Genomic DNA, 9,905 nt, shown 5'->3' with positions numbered 1-9,905 from the left:
GCGCCATGGACTGTGCGATGCTGCCATCTGCTGTCGCTTTGACGTTACTGTGCGTGTGTGTGTGTGTGTGTGTGTGTGTGTGTGTGTGTGTGTGTGTGTGTGTGTGTGTGTGTGTGTGTGTGTGTGTGTGTGTGTGTGTGTGTGCGTGCGTGCGTGCGTGCCTGCGTGTGTGTGTGTGAGCGAGCGTGCGTGTGTTGTTTGTATGTGTATCCGATTCAGTTATAATTTCTTTAGGCAGTCAAATAAGTATATTGGGGGATGGGGGGGGGGGGAATATCCATCATGCGACGTCTACTTTTGCGACTCTACGTGTGTGCTCAACGAAAGCTTGTGTAAAGTTTGTGCTCATCCTCACACATTGCTGCTGAATTTCTCAACTGCTCTGCAATGAGTTTGCCACATCAAATACAGAAGAAAGAAGGGGGGGTGAAGGGAGGGATGAGAGAGAGACGAAGAGGGAGAGAGGGATCCATGTCAACGAAGGGAACATTTGAGTATTAACTGAAGCATTTAGTTGTGTCGGGAACATTTTTGTATTAATTGAAGCATATAGTTGTGTAGTAGTCTTCAACGCCATTCATTAAGAACCACTACTGGACCGCCTGTTGAACCCACTGCAGCCGACGCTCGGCCCCTCGAGGGGAGGGAACACAGTGTGAGAGGAGTGACTTTCGTTCAAAAAATCTCAAACTAGCCCACTACACACTGACTGACTGAGTTGGGGGGCTAACAGAGAAACAACAAGCAGCCGAGGAGAACCGTAGCGTCCCCCTTGAGTAGCACCCGGTACAGCAGGGCATGGAGGGGGCCACCGTTGGACCGACACGGGATATAACGGGACCGGAGCGGTGGACAGGAGAGCGGTAAAAGTGGTTCACAGGGCCGGGCGAGGAGACACGCCGTTTCCGCGGGGCTCGGCGCCGGACGCGCCGCAGTGTTGATGTTGGTATTCGCCCACGAATACTTGCCCGAAAATAGCACTTGTGAGTATGGCTGGGATATCTCAAAACACAGCAGCCATAGGCTATTACTGCGGTATTACACGGTAATAAAACAATATGGCTATTTTTCAGTTGAAGCCGAGTGGCTCCTCGGTGTGTGTGTGTGTGTGTGTGTGTGTGTGTGTGTGTGTGTGTGTGTGAGTTGTAAGGGAAACGGATTCAACAAGGTGGAAAGGGGAGTTCAACTTTTTCTGCAATATGGCCGCTTTTAAGTCTCAGCGACAGCTACTTCACATGCAGGCAGGACTAGAAGGATCAGAATCTGATTCAGAATTACTTTTATTAGATCTTATTGTACAAGTACACAAGAGTAAAATTCCTAGTCTTGGTTCCTGAACAGTCACATAGCAGCAACAATACAAGATAAAGTAAATAAAGATAAGTAGAAATAGAAATGTGTACAAAATAAGTAAAAATAAGTAGCAGCATAGATCACATAATAAACCATGATAATAAAATAAAGTAAGTAATAATAACAGAAACTGAGAAAGTGATGATAAGTAAAGAGGTGTAGTAGTGTAAAGTGTAAAGCGTTCATGTGTTAGTGGTACCAGCCAGGGTTGATTCTAGTGTAAAAATGCTGAAGGAGCTGGTACCGACATGAAGAATGATTGAAGGGTACAGGAGAGAGACACGAGGGCTTTACCACCAGACTAGCACCACTGTTGATGTATTACGAATGATTCATCTCTCTCTGTCTTTGCTCGTTTTCTGCAACACCTCCAAGCATATTTCAAACACACTAGACACAAAGCTTAAAAAGCACAGCTATTACCTGGCTAAAACACATGGTCCTAGATCAAATGGGCCCTTATTATTAGGGGGTGAAAAGTTGCCAAGGCATGGAGGGTCTTCTGTAGCAAACTGTCATGTTTATTTGGAAAGAGGAGAATTGCATTCAGAACCACCGATGGGGAAAGCTTGCTCTATTACCACATACCATTAAGAATAACGTGAACTAAGTCCTATTATCTACGTCTGTTCGTTTGCATGGTTCAGGGAGTATATTGCGTTTTTCATTCTTAAAATTTCCACTCTTCTGTGTGTGTGTGTGTGTGTGTGTGTGTGTGTGTGTGTGTGTGTGTGTGTGTGTGTGTGTGTGTGAGGGTGTGTTTTTTTTTTGGGGGGGGTGAAACGTGTGTCTTGCGTGTGTCACAGATAAATACATATACCTTTTCAAATAACTGTTGTGTACAACTCTATTTGATATCTGTGTGAGGGTGTGTGTGTGACATGCGTGTGTATGTGTGTATGTGTGGTGGAGGGCAATTTCATTGAGAAGAGTAGATCATTATAACTGTTGGTGTGTGCCCCGAGCTGCCCATGTTTATGCTCTGGCAGGCACATACAGCCAATTTTCCCCTAGCAGTGGGCGATTTGTTTACACCTAACAAGAAAGATTGCGAAGGGAAACAGCAATTAACAGCCCTGCTTATGCAGGCTCTTTATTTCATTTTTAGGAAAATAGCTTTTTAAAAGCTTTAACGATGCATACCGTCGGGTATGATGTAAAGTATAATGTCAGCATCTCTGCACAGCAGTAGTTTACTGTTACTCAACAAGTAGATTGGATGTGTTTCTAAAGTAGGATCCATCCATTTCTTTTCTGACAGGCCCCCCTCCCTCCCTCTGAGCCAACCCCTCTCTAAAGACTTCAGTACCTTTCAATCGACATCTGCCCATTGACATCTGTCCATTGAGCAGTGTTCCCCTCTGGCCATTGTGTTGCCTAAAGCAGCGGGTTAGGGTTTCTCAGCTGTGACATGTATTGTCCCGCTGAAGAGCCAGAAGAATGTTGTTAATCATATGTACATTCCTTTGTAATACCATGACTTACCTTCTATATTATTTTGTGTGTTACCATGTATATGGTGTATATACAAGCACACAAACACACACACACACACACACACACACATATACACAAACACAAACACACACACACACACACACACAGTATAAAAAATAATACTAAATGATATATAGAGAGGGAGAGATAGAAAGGGAGAGGGAAAGCGAAATCTTCCTGTTGAAGCTGTGGACACGTGGTCACTATCAGCTCTGTGGTGCTCTGTCATTGCCTCCACTTCCTCTTGCTGTAAGTCTGCTGTCTCTGTCGCTTCTCCCTCGGCACCACAATAAACCTCTTTGGTTATCTATTGCTTTCTGTCTGTGGGGTGTCTCCCCCCTCCCCTAGTGTGGGTGTGTATCTTCTGCTCCACTTTGTGTATATGTATATGTGTTTGTAATATTTGGATATCCCCTTCTAATCAAGCAAAGGTTCAGGTGTTCGCGTCAGCCTGTGTGTGTGTGTGTGTGTGTGTGTGTGTGTGTGTGTGTGTGTGTGTGTGCGTGTATGTGTGTGTGTGTGTGTGTGTGTGTGTGTGTGTGTGTGTGTGTGTGTGTGTGTGTGTGTGTGTGTGTGTGTGTGTGTGTGTGTGTGTGTGTGTGTGTGTGTGTTTGTGTGTGTGTGTGTGTGAGGGTGTAACCAGATATCTTTTACTGCTGCTGTATATATACCTGTGCTGGTATGGCTGATGCCTACGGTAGGAGCCAGGCTGTCTCCGCGGGGTCCGCGGTACCATAGAGGAGGGGGGGTGGGCTATCAGCAGGAGGTCAGAGGTCAAGGTACAGTCGCAGTCAGGTCAGATCCCCACGGTGGCAATTAAAGAACACGCTTTGAAAGGATGTAACAACCACAAAAAAACAAAAAAACAAATTGTTTACATTTGCTTGATATTAACAATTAACACTTATACATCAGATACTAAACGTAACAACGTGAGATAATGCACTAGCTGGCAAAATGTTAGTATATGATACGAAATAGCTCATTATGTTGTTTTATTATGAGGTGCTCTGGTGTATCCCAAAAATCCAGTGTAAAGTTATTACACATCTATAATCTACCTCTCTGACCCACAGACTTGTCCAAACGCATGCACATGCACACACACATACCAGTTTGTGCGTTTGCTGTCAGTGGTGCATTGAATGAGTGTACGGAACAGCTGCTAGTGGTCATGTGATCAAGGCATTTTGTGTGTGTGTGTGTGTGTGTGTGTGTGTGTGTGTGTGTGTGTGTGTGTGTGTGTGTGTGTGTGTGTGGCACAGAGAGTGGTTGACGCCCTGGTTGTCCCTGTCAGTGTGTGGGTGATTGCCCGTGTACCCTCGTATGTCCTTTAGACGGTTGACGGTTGACACAGGGTTTATTATTTGAGAATATCTGAAAGGTCTACTCTGGTGAGTGTGGGGGGGGGGGGAAATTAAGGAGCTTCTCTTCCTCTTTATTTGTGTGTAATTTTCCTGTGTTTCACTCTATCACACGTCACATGTGGAAAGTGTCAGAAGGCTAGCGTTAGTGTTAATGTGTGTATGTGTGTGTGAGTGTGTGGTTGGATGGCGGGCTTCCAGTGTATAGTTGACATGATATGGGGAGTCTGAGAGTTTGTGTTCATGTGTGTTATTTTTATTTGTTTGTCGGTTCAACTGGTACCCATCTGCTGCTGGTGGAAACTACTGGTGTGTGTGTGTGTGTGTGTGTGTGTGTGTGTGTGTGTGTGTGTGTGTGTGTGTGTGTGTGTGTGTGTGTGTGTGTGTGTGTGTGTGTGTGTGTGTGTGTGTGTGTGTGTGTGTGTGTGTGTGTGTGTGCGTGTGTGTGTGTTGGAAAGTGGGTCTATAGATGCACAGTTGGTCTGTTTGGGTAGTCTACCTTGCATTGATTTGAGGTTAACTCCTACCCACGTTCACACACTTGATCTCTCTCTTGCTTGCTCACCCTGGAAACAAAGACCTCCCTATAGGTCCAGCTGAAAAACGATTTGTGTGTGTGTGTGTGTGTGTGTGTGTGTGTGTGTGTGTGTGTGTGTGTGTGTGTGTCTGTGGGTGTACCAGTGTGGGAGTTCTATAGAGGGTCAAAGATGCTTCATTGTTACATTTGCCAAAGCTATAATGTATCTGGTTCCGCTGCATTGCGCATTAGCACTGAGTATTGATGTGAAGACTCACACACACTTCCTCTCGCCTCATCCGCTGCGCCTCTCCTTTCCACTTGGTAATGGTTGGATCTCTGGGTGCTGGGTGTTAAAGTGGTTAGGTTCTTGGGCATGCAATTCCTAATCAAATGTCAACCACAGCCCAGTGTCCATACTGTTTGGCTTCTCTGTAGTTTGAGTCTTACTACTTTGGATGGTTGGATCACATTGAAAACATAACAAACAGTGCCGCTATTGACATGTCAATACAATAGACTTAAGGTATAGTTGCTGAAATTAGAAGAGTAAAGCGTCTGTATTTTGAGATAGCTTATTTGAATTATTAAAATCACAGTTTGACGTTTATGGTCCATCACACACATACGTGTGTTTTTGTTTCTGTGTGTGCTTGTGTGGCCGTATCTTTCTGACTCGTGCATGTTCTCTCAATGGCTGGGTGCTACGGCACCAATTGAGCCAGGATATAGTGATAGCTTGACTGGCTTGAGATATGGAGGAGGAATCATTATCCCAGAAGGCCTTGCAACTAGAGGGCTCAGTGGGTGCGCTAATCCTTGCAGCGCTGCGGATGGAGCTGCTTAACCGCCTCACGCTAACGTGTCTAACACCAGGTCTCAGACATTTGCTGTGCACTGCGACAGCGTTAGAGGGAATCATAATAGTCTACTTCAATATAAAAGAGGTGGAGTGAGGTCCCCTCTTCACTGTAAAGCGCTTTCGGGACTTGAAAAGCGCTATATAAATTCAATGATTATCATTATTATAACAGGGTAATACCGGTTTATTGTTTATCCATGTTTTAGAATTGTTTTAAGTACATTTGTTCATCGTAATCATTCATAATGCAGCACATTCCCAATGTCCAAACCAATGTCCATAAGGCCAGAACATGAGGCTGATGATCATGTATTCATAACATATGATCCAGGGGTGACTTGCTAGTGTCTTCACCCACCTCATATGACAGTTATTTTGTCTACATCAGCCTGAAAAGACTTGTGAAATGACCCCCCCCCCCCCCCCCCCCCCCCCCCCCCCCCCCCTCTCTCCCTCTCTCCTCTCTCTCTCTCTCTCCTCCTTCACCACAGGTCCCTTCTTTATCGTGGCTCCACTATCAGGTGTGACCCCTGAAACAAAGAGAGGTAAGACTGAACACACATACACACACACACACACACACACACACACACAGCACAAGCTCAGATTATCCCACATAATAGTTTATTCAGCAAGTTTTTTTGCAAAGTGTGCCGCTGTTTATTGCTCAGAATTAATTGAACCCCTGCAGCCAGAAGTGCCTCTTAAAGCGTGTGACTGCTTGTGCATCTCCCCGCATGCCGTGTGTGGGGCAGCATGCGCTGTTTGCTTTGCTCATTTTCCAAAGAGCTCGGCAAACAGTTGAGCTTAATAAAACGCAGTCATGCTACTGGCCTCCATCACTGGCTACCCCCTCCCTCCCTCCCTCCCTCCCTGCCTCCCACTCCCTATTTCTGGCCCTTCCGTAGCAGAGCTCTTTAAGGGCAGGGTAGCCAGGGCAGGTCTTTAAAAGCCTGTCTGTAAGTCCGCTGTCGGTCTCTTAAAAGGCCAGTGATTGTTTACCGGACACCGGGCTGTTATGGTGTATGAGTAAATACTACTGAGTGGTGGGCCATTTCAAGGAACTGTTGGCAGAAAAACAACATCACAGAACATGAAAAGGGAGTTATGGGGACAATTTGTGAGATCTTGTTTAATGTTTGCCTTCTTGTTGAAAACCTAGGGTATTTGTTAATTATAAACTAGGAACAAGATGTGAATTCAGTGACCGTTTTTTGCTCTTGTAGCTTCGAGTGCCTCTGAGTTACACCGACACAACCTCTCAACCCCAGCCACTGGGTGCTTCCTTGTCACAAGGGATAGTAACATGCCCACTGCTTGGGACGCACATATTTAAAATAGACTGCCAGGCTCACGCACCAAATATCCCTCAGTGTCGAATATGCGGATGGAGACAGGACAGACCGACAGACAGACAGAAAGAGGGCAACACAGACGGCAAGGCCAGGCTTTGACCAAAAAATGCATGAGGTTGTATGAGTCAAGCGCTAGAAGTGTTTCCGAGGTCTGCCAGTAACTGATAGGCCTGCAACACGTGCACATGCTTTGTTCGTTTTACCAGTGGCTAAATATTTGAAGAGCGTGGACCTGGAACTGTGTGAGCTTAGTACAACAAATCTCATCGGGGAAAGTCTTAGTCATCCAGATACGTTCTAGTTCCTCGAGTGAACGCACAGATGGGGGCAGTCAAGAAACACCCAGAAAATGGGATCTTACAAAAAAGTTGATACAATCTTTGAATACTTTGGCTGTCTTCCCCCTATGGCTTTCTCAAGTGAGACTATAGCGGTAGTGCCTTGCTCAATGGCACCCTGTTAGTAATAATAATAATCCATCTAATTTGAACAGCACTTTTCTGAACCGTCCAAGACACGTCTGGCCGCTCAGGGCTGGTGTCGTGTTCGTCCACCGCTGTGCAGACTTGTCCCTGTCAGCTCTTCCGGGAGCAGGGGGAGGTTCAGGGAGGTCGGGCGGTGCAGGAGGCCTCCACCCCGGACGAGGGCAGGTAGAGAGAATCACAGGAGGACGAGGGGGGGAGTCACAGGAGGACGAGGGGGGAGACAAGGAGGAAGTGGCTTGTGTGTGTGTGTGTGTGTGTATGTGTGAGAGACAGAGAGAGAGAGAGAGAGAGAGAGAATACGGTACATGGTAACATCACAGCAAGTAAAGAAATGGGAAACTGTGTGTGTGAGAGAAAGAGGGGAGAGAGTAGGGTGCAGGGATGGGCAGGGGGTGAATGAGATCCATTCAGTGAGAGGACGCTGTAAGCAGAGATCTCCTTGCCCTCTTTTGTCTCTGAGAAGCATGAAGGCTTGGGGAGACTCATAATCTCTTCTGGAATGTGTTTGTGTGTGTGTGTGTGTGTGTGTGTGTGAGAGAGTGTGTGTGTGTGCGTGGGCTAACCTATTTCTTAGAAGAGTGTCAGTGTGTGTGTGTTTTTCTGTATGTGTTTTTGTCTGTGCGTTTATGTTGTGTGTGTGTGTGTGTCTTGGAATTGGGCATGCCACTGAAATGCCTTTATAAAAGGAATGCTAATATTGCAGGTGTGCGTGGTGAGTGGGTTGTTGTTGGCGATGGGAACGTATCACCATGGCGACCGATAGAGATCTCCTGCGGCGGAGCTCCACCTGAGAGCGGCCGGGCGGATGACAGCGGTTGTTCCACAGAGTTGTAGCCTGCTTGTTGTCTCTGCTGTCTCCCTCCTTTGTGCTCACTCTTTTCAATCTCTCTCTTTTCTGTCTTTTATTCTCACGTTTTGTTTCTCTTGATTATAGAAATCTCTCTCTCTCGCTCTCTCTCGCTCTCTCCCCCTCTCTCTCTCTCCCTCTCTCTCTCTCTCTCTCTCTCTCTTCGCTCCCTCTCTCTCTCTCTCTCTCTATCTCTGTCTCCCTCTCTCTCTCTCTCCCTCTTTCTCTCCCTCTCTCTCTCTCTCTCTTCTCTCTCTCTCTCTCTTTCCCTCTCTCTTTGCTCCCTCTCTCTCTCCCTCTCTCTCTCTCTCTCTCTCCCTCTCTCTCTCTGTCTCCCTCTCTCTCCCTCTCTCTCTCTCTCTCCCTCTTTCTCTCTCTCTCTCTCCCTCTCTCTCTCTCTCTCTCTCTCTCTCTCTCTCTCCCTCTCTCTCTCTCTCTCTCTCTCTCTCTCTCTCTCTCTCTCCTCCCCCCCCAGTGGCTTCATTCCTTCCAGTTCCTCTTCCACTCTTCTTCTCTTTTTTTAAATGCCAGACTTGAGATCAGCTTTCACCAGCTGGTCTCGCTAGTGTATGTGTTTACCAAGTAAACAGCTCATCTCCAAGAGGCTTGTTTAGGCTGTACTGTACTGTACTGTGTGTGTGTGTCATCAGTCTGATTAGTATCACAGTCATTACTAGAACATGCAGTGATATCAAGATACGAGCTGGTAAACAATGTTTAATTTATTCTGGGGGTGTACTAGAACAGGTTCCTGGCCGTGGGCAGACAACAGCACTTCAATGTAGTCTTTAGAGCCCGACCCATACTGGTCTCAAGGGGCCAAAAAATGTACGATATATGTATCTCGACCGAAAATCAAAATCTGCCGTTGTTTGCAATATATATTTTGGGCACCCGTAGTATGGGGAGGAGCTACTAACCACCTGACAGAACATGAAGTGAAACAGTTAGTGTTGGGAGTGTATACATGGATGTGCTCTGTTAAAGCATTTAGAGGTTCAAGGAGCATAAAGCAGCGATCTCCATGTTCTTTGTAAACCTGTGTTTGCTAAATATACAGACTTTGGTGTAAAGGGGGGCGCTGGCAGTCTTAGCTCAGCCAATGCATGTGTATTTATATATACACACATGTGTATATATATCACGGTGACCGTTCAACATCTAGGGGGGGGGGGGTCTCCGTTTCAATTCCATGGGACGACCATTGTTGTACAATGGTCGTCCCATGGACGGTATTACTGATGCATTATTATACAACAGTATTACTGATGCATTATTTAACTTTATTTTTCATACCTGATGGAAGTATGTTTTTTTTTTTATCCTAATATATATATATTTTTTATACATTGGAAGCCTTAACCATACAGTGCTGGGGGAAACACTGCTACTGAACTCAAATTTGTTGGATATATTTTGTGTCACAGCTGCCTCTCACGCATCACATTTGGTTATATTTTATTTCTGTCTCTCATTTTTACTTTTACATCATGACTTCCCCCTTCTCTTTTTATCTAAGTCATTATCAAGATCTGTTCAGTGTCTGATTAGTTCAGCTCCAGTAGTTCATAAGCTGTAGCCATGGTTATGACTCCCATTCCCCTTCCTATCTACCAAAACAAAAT

General features: G+C 45.8%; 1 protein-coding gene across 6 annotated transcripts in view; it reads left to right on the top strand.

Moving 5' to 3' along the window:
- The first annotated feature begins 905 nt into the window (after positions 1 to 905).
- dtnba (dystrobrevin, beta a) overlaps positions 906 to 9,905 on the top strand; it is a 27,531-nt gene continuing 18,531 nt past the window's right edge. For 5 of the 6 annotated variants that reach the window (XR_013812540.1, XR_013812541.1, XR_013812542.1 and 2 more), the window contains exon 1: positions 6,088 to 6,138. The gene's annotated coding sequence lies outside the window, so the exon portion shown is untranslated. Of the gene's footprint in view, positions 984 to 6,087; positions 6,139 to 9,905 lie in introns of those variants that run through there. The other variant, XR_013812539.1, reaches the window with a different exon arrangement.

This window comes from Pollachius pollachius (genome assembly GCF_949987615.1).
Source record: "Pollachius pollachius genome assembly, chromosome: 16".
In the NCBI taxonomy this organism is placed as follows: domain Eukaryota; kingdom Metazoa; phylum Chordata; class Actinopteri; order Gadiformes; family Gadidae; genus Pollachius; species Pollachius pollachius.
Note: the sequence above shows the minus strand (reverse complement) of the source record. Positions and strands in the feature narration are given on the sequence as shown.